Source organism: Equus przewalskii, chromosome 7 (genome assembly GCF_037783145.1).
Source record: "Equus przewalskii isolate Varuska chromosome 7, EquPr2, whole genome shotgun sequence".
Classification (NCBI taxonomy): Eukaryota; Metazoa; Chordata; class Mammalia; order Perissodactyla; family Equidae; genus Equus; species Equus przewalskii.
The window spans coordinates 85,434,813-85,449,106 of record NC_091837.1 but is presented as its reverse complement, the minus strand read 5'-3'; positions in this window follow the sequence as shown (position 1 = coordinate 85,449,106).

The window sequence follows — 14,294 nt, the reverse complement described above, 5'->3', positions numbered from 1 at the left end:
TGATTTGAAATACAGCCTTTTTACATTTAGTGAATAACTTTTAGCAATCAGCAAGCATATTTTGCTTTCAGATGTTCTGCTGATCATCCCCACTATTTCTGGAAAGTTTTTCTGCATCTAGATTGTCAGGCCATATAGCTATAAAGTAATAATGTTTTTTTCTTTAAAAACCATCATTTTGCATTTATTCTCTAGACAACCATACTTAATTTTCACAAACAACACCAATGTTAGTGTTTCTCTACTCATTCTTGTTGCTTGATGTTTAGTCTCTAGTAGCTTCCTCAGGAAAGGATCATACAAACAAGATTCATCGAGTTTTTGCACCATTATAATAGTTTGTCTGTGGCCTTTATACATGAAAATAATTTCTGCAACATATGATATAGTTGGCTCATTTTCTCTCCTTGAGTGTCTTTAAAGTATTACTTCGTTGCTTTAAAATACTATTACATTTCTTAGTCTAACTCTAAGTGTTGTTTTTAAAAGTCTGATGGCAATCTGATTTTCTATGCTTCTGAAGTAAATTAATCATTCTATCTGAATGCCTCAAGGATTTATGATTTTTCCTAAAAGTCGAGGATATTTGCAAAAGATATGTATTTCTATTATTTGGTTTTGGTCATTTTCCCCCATGTATGCCGTATGGTTCTTTCAATACGTAATTTTAAGGGTTTTTTTCTGATTGTTTAATTAAATTAAAATGTGTACGATTTGTTCTTTTGTATTCTTTTGGTTTTCTTCTTTAGAAACTTTTATCTTACATATATTTTTTTGTCCTTGATCATTTCCTACATCTGTAATGTCCTTTTGAACATTTTTGATTTCTTGTGTCTTTTTTCCTCTGATTTTTAAATTCTCCCCCTTTTACCTTCCATTTATTTTAAGTCAATATATGTGATGGTTATTTCCTTTTTCTTCAATGTAGTTTAGTCTTTATTTCTGAAATAACTTTTCTAATTGTTTTTTGACTCCTATCCTGGCATTTATTCCTTTTTCTAATTCTGGTTTATGTTATTGTTTATAACTACTATTTTTCCTTATGCTGGTTTTGTTCACTTTTATTAGATACAGGTTATACTGAACTTATTGGCAGACAGTGACAATAACTTTTCTAATATCATGGCTCTAGAATAACATTCTCTTCTTTAATATCTGCAAAATGATCTTTTATAAAAAGCTGCCCACTTCTTCTCTGCGATCCACCTTATCTTCTACTGTCTCCACTGCTATGGACCAAAATCATTTCCCCTCAAAATTCATGTGTTGAAATCCTAACCTCCAATATGGTGGTATTTGGAGATGGGGCCCTTGGGAGGTGATTATGTTTAGATGAAGCCAGAAGGATGGGCCAACCATGATAGAATTGTGGAATTATAAGAATGGGAACAGAGAGAGGTCAGTGAGGGAAGGCCGTGTGAGGACACTGCAAGATGGTGGCCATCTGCAAGCCAGGAAGGAAGCGCTCACCAGACCCTGACCATATCAGCACCCTGATCTCAGCCTTCCGCCTCCAGAACTGTGAGAAAATAAAGCTCTTTTGTCGAAGCCACCTAGTGTACAGTATTTTGTTATGGCAGCCCCAGCCAACTGAGATACCAACTTGTATCTGAGCCTTCTTGCTCTATTGCTTTTATTTTCTTTGTCCTGCTAAATTTGGAATCCATTCACAGAGATTTTCCCTTGAGAGTGGCTTCACTTCGAAAGGAAAATTCGGTTAGCTATTTAGGAAAGTTCATAAGGCTTTGATAGTGCTAATCCTTTGTATTTATTTGTGAGTTGGAATGTGCAAAAAATTAAAAAATTTAAAATGAAGAAAAATGTCCTGTCTCTGTTTTAGCTGCTGTTCCAGCATTGGCCGGCCATATTGGACAGGGAGTAGTATCGGTGACTGGAGGTTCTCCTATTTTTAGTGCCATTTTTTTATTATCCATTGTTTATAAACCAACAAGTTTCCTCACAAACTTGCCATATCTAGGAAAGATATGTAGGGGTCATCATACACGTAGGGGTCACATATGTAGGGGTCGACATTGCAAATGTCAGATTTAAAGTTGTTTTTCTGTCAGGGAATCTTTGATCTACAAGATGAAGCCAAGGACTTACGAGTTTGCAACAATAGTTCTAAGCATAAACATAAGCTCTCAGTAGAATTATCATATAGGTTTGACAAATAGAGATGGTCTCCCAATAATGTTAAGCTACTTCAAAGTGTGTAGACTACAGAACTTGCCTATTTCTGACGTCCGTCACTGATGAGCTCCACGTTACGGATTCTTGGGTGAGATGGAGCTTGGTGCTGTTCGGTGGTCCAGGAACTGCTAAGGCTCGTGAGTCTAAAGAGTATTCTGAAGGATTCACTTTTCTGAATTTAGGCCCTAATTTCAAAGACTTTGAACCTTGACAAAAGGGTTTTAATTATGAAACTTGGCTTTGCAAAACATGAATTAGCCACAGCCTTGACTATGTTATTAACCAAAATAAAAAGGCTTTATGATAATTACAATAGAAGACTTGCTAATAAATATTTTAAAAATTTACCTCATTCCAAAGTGAGGATTCTCTTATTTTTTCTTTTTCTTTTTTATTGATTTAAGTGTCAGAAAAAAACACAGGCTGTTAATGGGCTCTCTCTCGGGAAAGAAGCTCGGTTGTATAGGTGGAATAAACAGAAGACATCTTTTACTGTTTTTTATTAAGAGAAGACTGTGTAGTCTTAGAACAATTTTCATATACAGTATTAATTCTCTTCTCTTTGTCATCTCTAACGTTCTTTGGTTTAATAAATTTAATATGCCCTATGTATATTTAAAAACACAAATTTATGGCTAGGTGACTATATCCTCTAAAGTTTTCAACTTCAGCGTTAAAACATAGTTAACATTATTAGCATATTATATCACATGGAATTTAGCTTCTTAATTTTTATTTAACTAAATGCAAATCTACTTTTCATAGAAAACAATGTACAAATAAAAAAGCAATATTTTGTGACCCAGTGCTTTTGCATATTTTGTCTTTATCAACTTTCATCTACTTAGAAATCATCCAAGTAACCAAAATTGCCTGTTAATTCACCCAATATTAAATTAGTCTGTAAAAGGTCTTAGAAATGCTATCTAGTTGACATTACAGAGCATCACAATTTTTGTTGATATTAGAATTTCATCACAGAAATGACATTCAAAAATTTACTTGGAAAATTTAAGTTCACTGTTAAGTAAAAATGATTTGCAGCATTACTGAAGTTCAGAAGAATCTACCCTTTAATAATACAATGTCGAACACATAAGTTGATATTATTTTAACCTTGAATGTTTTGGAAAAAATAATGATCCATTATCTGATCCACACACCCACTATATGAACTTTTTCTTTATTTCACAAAAGGAAAAACAAGGTTCTGATGTGTTAAGTGGCTTGCTAGACAAGGTCCTAATAATATGTTCGAGATTTGGGATTCAAACCCAACTACCTGGCCCTGAGCTGGGCTTTCTTGCACTCCACTCCAGAGCCGCTACTGTGTCCATCCTGTGGTCACCTCTGGATGACAGGTCTGAGAGCTACAACAGGAAGACAGAGCATCACCTGTTCAACCTGAGCTGCTAATGTGCACATTGATTACCTCAAATCTTCGCTACTCTGAGCATATCCAGGAATATCCATGAAAGTGTTCTGAGGATTGATTTCTGGGTTACACATAATTTTCAGCAAGAAAGCATATTAAAAAATAGTGAGTCTGTGAATAACAAGGATGAATAATAGATAGATAGGTAGAAAGGTAGAGACATCGACATAGATATGAGACTACCATCTATATTCAAACTATGTTGTATCACTTGGTGTACAAGTTAAGTCAGTTACAACAGTGTATTTCCACTGCCTTCAACACACATTTTATCCTGTTTTCATTATATATTCTACTTCCATGGTTAGCTGAGTATATTTCTTCTCTTTGCCCTAATTCTTGTCTGTTTGTGGATCACACTGAGTTGGAAGTCAATCAAGCAATGGCAGTAGTGGTAGCAGCAGGCAGAGCTGAGCATTTGCTACTTTCCAGGACTTGTAAGTGGCTTATACGCATTTAATAGCTCAACCCAACAACCCACAAAGCAGTGCTCTTAGCATCTCCATTTCACAGATGAAGACACCATGGTACAAAAAATTTAAATGTACTTTTCATGGTTGTGCAGTTAGTAAATGACAGGAGTGGGATTCAAACCCAGGCAATCAGGCTTCAAAGCATGAGCTTTTAACTGTTACACCCTGATACCTCACAAGCAGTAAAGCCTCTTCTAAGCCTGCTAGAAATAATCGCCCTAGTGGGAGGCTGACCATCCTTGTGACCTTCGATAAGTCATTTGCCTTCTCTAGGCCTTAGTTTTCTTATGTAAAATACATTTTTTGCTGAGGAAGATTCACCCTGAGCTAACATTTGTGCCAATCTTCCTCTATTTTGTATGTAGGTCTCTGTCACAGCATGGCTGATAAGTGGTATAGGTCAGTGGCTGGGATCTGAACCCACGGAGCCAAGCCACTGATGTGGAGCAGGGTGAACATAACCACTAGGCCATGGGGCTGACCCCTTCTTGTGTAAAATATTAAGACAGACGGTTTGGATGAACTATAAGTTCCTTCTAGCTATGGTATTTCATGCAGGTATGTCCCTGCTACAGTATCTCTGATCATCAATTCTTTAATTTGGACCTAACCAAAACATATCTTGAATATTTAGAGTCATGTCGAAAAAAAGTGCTGAATAATTGAATGCCTAAGGATGTAGCGAAGTGTTATTATTACTCAAAATTCTTAACAAGCTAACAAAGTTGCCAAGAAGTACAAATTACAAAGAACGAAACAGAGTTGCAACCAGACAAAAGGGGATGGGATGAAAACTTAATTGTGCACCTTTTTCTTTAGTGATAAAGGAGGGTTCTGCTACTTTTTCTTTTTCCTTTTCTCCTTTTCCTTCCTCTTCCTCCTTCTCTTCTTCTCCTCCTTCCTCTCCTTCTCCTCCTCCTCCTGCTCTTCCTTCTCTTTCTCCCTGTTCCTCTCCCTACTCCCCTTCCCTTTCCTACCAGAGAAATTCTAAGGAAAGTCACAGGGAATCTATAACTGAGAGCAATCAGGACAATAAATCTGCCATTCCATACAGGTGAATTCAGAAGCAGATGAGCACAAGATAAAAGACAATCCACGGGACCCATGTTTAACCCAGAGCAAAATCCACCACATGCCATAGTTGTCCCTTTTTTACATCTCTGTTGGTTGCATGTAACAAAGTTAAGTTTTTGACCCATTTAATTTTTGATTGATTAAACCAGATATTTGTTGGTTTAACTATTCAATTATGTATTCATAATTTCTTATCATTTTCCCAAATTTGTTAATAATACTTAAACTAAGTGCTTTTTAAGTGCCTAGAAATAAAGCACATTTTTTTTAAAGATTTTTTTATTTTTTCCCTTTTTCTCCCCAAAGCCCCCCAGCACATAGTTGTGTATTCTTCGCTGTGGGTTCTTCTAGCTGTGGCATGTGGGACGCTGCCTCAGCGTGGTCTGATGAGCAGTGCCATGTCCACGCCCAGGATTCGAACCAACGAAACACTGGGCCGCCTGCAGCGGAGCGCGTGAACTTAACCACTCGGCCACGGGGCCAGCCCCAATAAAGCACATTTTTGAAGAGGGTTTTTTTTTTATTAGAGTCTCCTAGAAATAAATATCTGCACATAAGTTTTCTTCTCCTAATTGTTTATGTAACATTATAACAAATACACGCATTGAGTGTTCTGGTTTACCTAACCTTTGTACATAGGTGAACTGTTTTGATTCAGCATGTTTGATATAATTTACATTTATTTGATATTTTCAAAGAAAATAGACGTTTTTAAGTTTAGAATATAGAAAATGTTTCCTTCCTCACAGTTAAATGAATTAAAAATTAATACATGTAAGTGCTTAGTGCTAAGTCCTAAATTAATATTATTTTTTGACCGTTAACAATTTTGAGTGCTTCACACATTATCCCAATCTTTTCTTCCTATTATTTACATTCTTTGATATCTATTTCATAACAAATATGCAATGATTAAAAAAATATGGATTGTTATCTAAATGAATGCTGCATTATTTATGTTTTCATAACAAGCGTAAGCATTTTGATCACAAAATAAGTGATATGACTTAGTTCTATTTTCCATTTTGCTTCTGAAACCAAAATATGGGAAGAAACAAACAAGCACTGAGTAATAGGAATTTTCATGAAGCTGGTTATAATGACTTAAGAGGTACTTGCAGGGCTGCAAAGCTATTTGTCAAACACTAAAACGTCCCTGAGCTGTTAATTATTGAAGACAGTTATTTCACTAGCAAAGGACGCCTCATTAGAATGACAAGAGATGGATGTTCTCATTAGACACTTCCTTGTTTTGAGGGCTACCTGCCAACTTTGTCCCCTTTGTCAGGAACATTAAAGGCAAGTAAAAATCTTGCTCAAGGCGTACTCTTTAGGATACTTTATTCAGAATTTGTGAGATCACAATTTAGAAATTAAAACTTTATTTTGTCTTAAGAAAGACTGTTTATTTGAAAATTCACATTGATTACAAAGAAAAGGACAAATTATATAATTTAAGACTTTTAAAAAATCTTGCTTCCATATGATTTTTTTTTGTTGCTGTTGTTAACATTGTCAGCAAAATTGTTAGAATTTTCTTTGTCCTCTTCTCTTGCCTTCTTATGACTCCTAGCTGAAGGTTTTTTGGGAGTTTTATTATTGCCGGCATCTTGCTCTACAGTCTTCTAATTTCTCAGGGAAACTAGAATACCTTCTGGGAATCTGATAATATAAATGTTGGATCTCTTGTTATTTCTCACTGTTCTCTAAGGCTTTGACCTTTTTTTACTCCCATTCTGTTTTCTCTCTCTTCAGATTGGTAGATTCTATTAATCTATCTTCAGATTTACTGCTCCTATCTTCCATCATCTCCACTCCATTATTGGGTCCATCCAGTGAGTTTTTAATTTCTGTGATTGTACTTTTGAGTTCCACATTTTCCATTAAGTTTTTCTTACAGCTTCTATTTTCTTGCTGAAAATCTGGTATTTTCATTTTAATAGAAATTATTCTTAGAATAGTCTCTTTAAAATCCTTTTAAGGTCATTCCAATATCTGATTCCTCTTAGTGTTGTATCAGTTGATTGTCGTCTCTCATTCGAGTTGTAATGTTATTAGTTCCTCCCGTCATATTTGAATTTTGTAATTTTGCAGAGACTCACACTGTTTAGGTTTGGCCTGCAAGTCCTGACCTACTCTTTTTTGTTCCACTTTTCTCATGTTACCTGGGCTCCCTTTGCTCCTGGTGATGCTGCAGGGGGCACGAGAAGCTTCCCCAGGCTGGACCCCGTGGTGCAGGCAAGTGTGAAGGAGCTCTGGCCGGTAGAGATGAAGTGCTTCCTGGGCTGGGCTGGGCTGCTGTGTTGGAATTCATCTTGCCATTGCCATCCACTGCCCCTTTCTCTGTATTGAGGAGGTAAATCTCAGGCCCTCAGCAACGGAGCTTTCAGCCCTAAGCACTTATTGTGTCAGGTTCTTCCTTTCCAGTGTTTTCAGCTTCACAGTATCTCTTGGTGGAGGACACAATTCTCAAACCCTGTGGTGACGGAAAAGCCTGCCAGGCAAGTGAGCCCCCCTTGTCGGTGCTCCCGGACTTGCGATGCCTCTTGACCGGGATGTGGAGGCGCGGGAGTGTCAGTCATGGTGGGGAAGTCGTGCGTCCCCTGGCGGCAGCTTTGGTTTCCCGTGCCCGTTCTACCGTTTGCACCTAGCGGTGTTGGTCGGACTCCCACTTGATCTGGGAAAGAAATGAACTTACCCGGGCAGCCTTCTTTTGCTAAACTGGAATTCAAGAAATTTCAGGACTGGGTCTCCTTCCTCTTTTGGGGAGGGAGGATTTGTAAGACGCCCTGCTGGTGCCCTGAGATAGTGAACCAGTTCACCTTTGCCTTCCCACCTTTCAGCTGTCCTTGGGTTCGGCCTAGCATTATTTCCAGGATTTACAGTTGGGCTTAGCAAGGCGGCGCAGGGAGAGACGAGTCTATGGCATTTCTCTTGGACCAGAAAAGCTATATTTTTATAAGATTTAAAATAGCAGTAGATTGTTTTTAGGCAACATTCTAGTTCTTTTCATGAAATCAAGCCGATATCCTCTATGAAGAGACTGAAAATAACATTCCGTAGCGGATGGGCAGTGGAATCTCATAGACTTAATTCCTTAACCACGGATTTCAATATTTTTCCCTGAGCGTCTCCTTGAATGCAATGCTGCCCCTGAATTGACTCAGGTGTGGAACCCGCACATCAATTTATCAACATTGCGCAAGGAACCGGTTTTGAAGTCCCCACAATGAAGCTGTGTTTAGCCAGATATAAAAACTAAAATAGAAAAGAGGGGAATGACAATAAGATAGCAATGTACAACTGGGTATTTGTTAAATAAGTTCTAGAAGCCCGTAGAACCCAACTCATCTTTTTGAGAAGGCTGCTTTCTAATAGTTCGAGAAATCCTTCTGATTTACCATTTAATCTATCTTCTTTAAACAGGAACTATCTTCCTCTCCTATTGGGAGGTATCAAAATAAAATACTTATATATTTTTCTATTTATTTCCTTATTGAACCATAATAGACATAAATGAAGTGACTGAAGGACAGTAACCTTGGTTGGCTGGATGGGTTTTACATGTGTAAACACTGATGTAACCACGGCCTGAATCAAGACAAACACAGCACTCTATAGTACTTCCCTGTGCCACTCTGCTTCTCTACGTACTCCCACAAAAGTAATCCTACATGCCCCGTGGCATAGTGGTTTAAGTTCACATGCTCCTCTTCGGTGGCCCAGGGTTCGCAGACCTGGATCCTGGGTATGGACCTTGCATGCTCGTCAAGCCACACTGTGGAGGCATCCCACATAAAGTAGAAGAAGCTTAGCACAGATGTTAGCTCAGGGCCAATCTTCCTCATTAAAATAAAAAAAAGTTTTTAAAAAAAGTAATCTTATTCTGACTAACAGAGGTCATAAATTTTTATAAATAAAATCATACAGTATGCAGTATTTTGTATCTACCATTTTATTCAACCTGGTATATGAAGGTTAATCCATATTGTTGCTCATCTTGATAATTCTTATCTGTGCAGTTTTCCAGTATAAGAATATAAAATTATTTAGTTATACATATTCTACTTAATGTACGTTTGAGATTTTTTTCTGCTGTTGGCTTGATTACTCCTGCCTATTACTTACAAGGGGTAAGAACATGGTCAAGTTCTGAAACTAAGTAGCATAACCTATATCATATATATTAAATTTTATTCTATTATGTATGTGTGTGTACACACACATGCACACACACACACACACACTTCTATACAGTACATGAAAAATAGTGTTTGTCGATAAATACCTTGCTTTTTCCTCCCTTTTCTGCTTTCTTTGGAAGTTTCTAAAACAAAAGTTCTAAGTGTTATATGATTTATGGTGTTCCAAGAATAGTATGTAGCACACACACAAAAAATTGCTAGTCTACATCTGTTTGTGGAATACATAATTTACAGAAATCATTTTATTCAAAATCAAATGATTATTTCTTACAAAGCTAAACAGTTTTACCAAACAACCCAACGATCACACTCTTAGCTTTTTTACCTAAATGAGATCAAAACTTATGTCCATACATAAATCTGAAATGGATGTTATAGCAGCTTTATTTATAGTCGCCATGAACTAGAAGCCTGTATGATATCTTTCAATAAGTGAATGAATAAACAAACTGTGGTAGAGCCATATAATGGAATATTATTCAGTGATGAAAGAAATAAGCTATCAAGCCATGAAAAAATATGGAAGCACCTTAAATGCATATTGCTGAGTGAAATAAGCCAGTCTGAAAAGATGACATACTGTATGATCTCAACTACGTTGCATTCTGGAAAAGGCAAAACTATAGAGATAGAAAAAAGATCAGTCAGTGCTTGCCTGAGATTTGGGGCAGAGGGGGTGCGAGGGATGATCGAAAGGAGCACAGAAAATTTTTAAGGCAGTGAAATTATTCTGAATGATACTATAGTGGTGGAAATATGACATTATACATTCGTCAAAACCCATAGAACTTTACAACACAAAGAGTAAACTCTAATGTATATTACGAACTTTTGTCAATTACAACACGTTAGTATTGCTTGAGCAACATGTTACTATTGTTTAGTATTGATTGATCATTGTTAGTATTGAAACTGTAGTGGAGAGATAGGGAGTAGATGAGAACTCTTTATACTATTTCTGCTCAACTTTTCCATAAACCTAAAACTACTCTAAAAAAGCTTATTAATTTAAAAAAAGCCAAATGAGTTTGTAAATTTGTATGGTTGCCCTTCACTGTGGGAATGAGGACTTAAATTGTTGACATAACTTATCTCCAAGTATACAGACTGAAGTACTATTTCAAATGCCTATAAGGAGGGTAATATTTGGGCACGAATGTAATTTGGTGAACTAAATGCCTCAACGCAGGAGCATACTGTTTATAAATGTCTAGTATGAATGTATTATATCCCACCTCCACTTACTCTGTAACATTTTTATGCTTTTATCTATGTACTTTCTCGCTGGGGGTTATGTTTGCATTGAGGTTTTATTTTTCTTTCTTTCTTGTAGGATCAAATGCATTTTACAAGTATCAGAGCTCCCTGAGTCCATATCTACTCATTAGTGGTGGAGCAATAATACTCAACTTCTTAGACTTTAATTTTGCTTTTAAAGAAAGATTCTGCTCATCTTATCTGAAATTACTCTTTTTGAGCAAATGCCATGCTTCACTCTATAGAGCAAAACTTAATATCATGACATCTTTAATTCTTATTTGCATAGCATTTTAGGATGCCTAGATCAAAGTGGCTTCTAGCCTACTGGTCACTAATATTATTAATCTTTACTTGACAAATCCTTGAGCTTTCACCATGACACACGAATATCAGGAGCAGTGAAGAGTGAGAAGGGGGCATAGGTCATACAGTGGAGACGTTAACATTCCTGATGATAACTTGATGACCCTAAATAACTAGTCTTTAAAGTAAAGCTGTAAGGAAAGCATCACTGAAACAATAAAAAACATGTTTTTATAACTTAATGTATCTTTAACACTCTTCAGGGTACAAAGAGGACACAAAAGGGGGATTTCTATGAAATGAGAAGCTTATTGGTCTCCATACACACTTGAAAGTAAGAGAATTCACTGAAAAATAATCAACACCGACAATGTGCATTATAGTGAAAGGGTTAATTGTGTCAAATGTGGGTGCAATCTGCAATAAATCCTAAAAGAAACAAAACAGTAGAGAAATCTGTGTGAGCCAGAAATCTGTCTTGGAAGATTTGCATTACAGCTGCAGGTGGACGTGGACGCAGTAGGCGACCTCCTCACCTCCGCTCAAGTACAACAGTTGAAACCATTTGGGTGGGTTTCCATGATGTTGATGTGTCCTTACTTAAGACATTTCTTTATCTTCACCCACACTAATGTTTTCTCTCTTGCAGTCTCAAAAGATAAACAAATGTTCCTATTCCTGTGAAAGCTAATCAATTTCCAAGTGATTAGGATCGCTACTCTTCCCTTTTTTTTTAAGATTTCACACCTTAAAATATCTGATCCTTTAACATATTGTAGCGTATGTTTCCATCTATTGTTGCCTGTCACTGTGTTTATAAACATTGAAACTGAAAGATAGTATATCCAAAATGCATCATGCTATGTTGCTGATCAGTGCTTTTTGCATTTATTCCTACCACCTATAATCATGGATTCCAAACTTTTGACAATATTCCACTTGATGTCAAATATCCAGGGGCTCAATCCTCTTGCACATTTTCACGTTCTATTGGCAAGAAATAAGTAAAAATTAAGTCTCATGGAATAAACGATATTGTTGTATTCTGAATATGTCTGATTTAATTTATATTTGAATTTCGAATCACACTTATTAGGAAATGTATCCTAAGAATAATAAATATTTATCAACATATAAAGTTAAGCAAATTTGAGTTAATTTAACTTTACTTAAATTGTCTTACTTACTTAACTTTACTTAAAGTTAACTTTACTTAAATTATCAGTAATTTATTGTTATATAGAAAAATACAAATATTCAAAACTATGGCAAACCTGAGATGAGAATTTTGCTGGACTAATAGCAAATGTCTCCCAAACTTGCGAGTATAATTGCTATTCTTCCTATGTTTGTATTTGTGTTTATGCATAGTTTTTGATATGGCTTTTTGATATTGCTAAGCATTTCATGGCAGCCAGTTATCTTTGTATGAAACCGTCCTCATTAAACCTAGGTGACTTACTAATTTTAATTTTGAATATCTAATTTTAATGTTGTGTTTTAACAGTTCATTGATAGTACTAAGCAGTCCTTAGTTGTATTTAAATTTAGAGGAAGAAATTACCTAAATATTCACTCATAAGAACTGGAACAATCATGTCCTATGCCATAAGCGGTTGGTCATGAAATATAGAGACCCTTGGGTCTTTCTTATATGGTGTATTGAAGATGAAGTTAAGTGTGATGTGGGAAGCTTTCCTTGATTTGACCATTTGACTTCTTCAAATTTTACTTTCTTACTTTCTGCTCTATATTGTTGTCATTTTACTGCAACTAAGACCAGTTAGTTTCTTGTGTACATTTTTCTATTTTCACCCTTTTTAAGTTGCTGGTGCTATTTCCTTTTCCTTGAATAACTCTCCCGACTTTCTTTGTATAAATAACTCAGACTTTAATACTCATATCCAACTTTGTCTTGTCTCGGAGCCTTTTATGTCCTCTCTTTGAACTATAAATAACTTTGCAATTCACCTACAGTTCCCTGTGGGTACCTTCTGAGTTCTTATAAATTCAAATGGCCTGATCACTTTGTTTGAAAAGGAGTCCACAGCCCCCTTCACTTTCACCTTACCTCTCCTCATTCCACTTCTGTCTCTGTCAATTTGTCTTAGAAATATCTTTTTGAACCTCAAGCATACATAGACTACTGAAAAGGAAATCCAAGGACTTAGAGCTGTAGTGGGTGTTTTTTCCATTAGGTATTCTTATTTAAATGTAGCTTAAACCTAGCTTTGTGGTAAATTACAACTTATTTTATCTACTCTAAGAAATAAAAAGCATTGTTCAAACCTTTACCATTTTTGCTTTTACAGGTAATATTGAGTTTTTCAATCGATGCAAAGATTTTTATTTATTTATATTTATTTTCCACAATTTTATTTTGTTTTATTGCAAAGGAAAGTTTAGCACTCAGACTTTGCCAACTAACTGACCTGGGACTTTATTCTTCGATATAGAAGCAGTATAGAAAAGATGTTTGAGAAGTTGGAAAAATAATCAGTATAGTTTCAAAGACAGTCAATTTTCATCTCATTTATTGGCTTTCAAATGCTTATTTTCTCATATAAATGATTTTAAAATGATATTTCCTTTGAAATATGAGACTACAGTTTGTGTAAACTTCATTTTGCTAGGAAATCAAGCACTCCAGTCATTTTTTGTTTTGCTTGAGGAAGGTTCGCCCTGAGCTAACATCTGTGCCAATCTTCCTCTATTTTGTATGTGGGTCACCACACAGCATGGCCACCAACGACTAGGGGAAGTCCACACCCGGGAACAGAACTCAGGCTGCTTGAAGTGTAGTGCCCTGAACTTAACCACAGTCCAGCCCCCATTATTCAGTTTTTAATTTGCATCATTCTTTTTGTTGTTGTTGTTAACTGATAGAAAATTAGAAAGTAGCCGTACGTTGGGAAAAAGAGAATTTTATATCGTTCCCCCTTATGAAACAATGATCTGAATATCTTTCTCCTTCTCACTTCTATTTTTGTAAAGGATTGAAAGAATTCATTAACACTGGCATGAAGAGTTGAAGGAGTTTGAGGACTGACACTGACAACTTTAAACACGAACCAGGAGCATGTGTTTTACACATGTAGAAGCTGCAGGATTATAGAGTTCTGGTGGGCACGTTTGTTACAATCCTAGGAAAATATAATTTAAAGGAAACAATTTTTAGGTGGGAGTAAAGCTAGGAGGATTTTTTAACTTAATAATTTGAGCATTATCAGTTAGATTTGTGTGTACTGTAAGATCCAATTTGACTGACATTTTCATTTTTGACATTGGTGTTGATTTAGGTTTATGAAATAGACAGACAATCCAGTGATTGTAGAGCATTATGTTTACAGC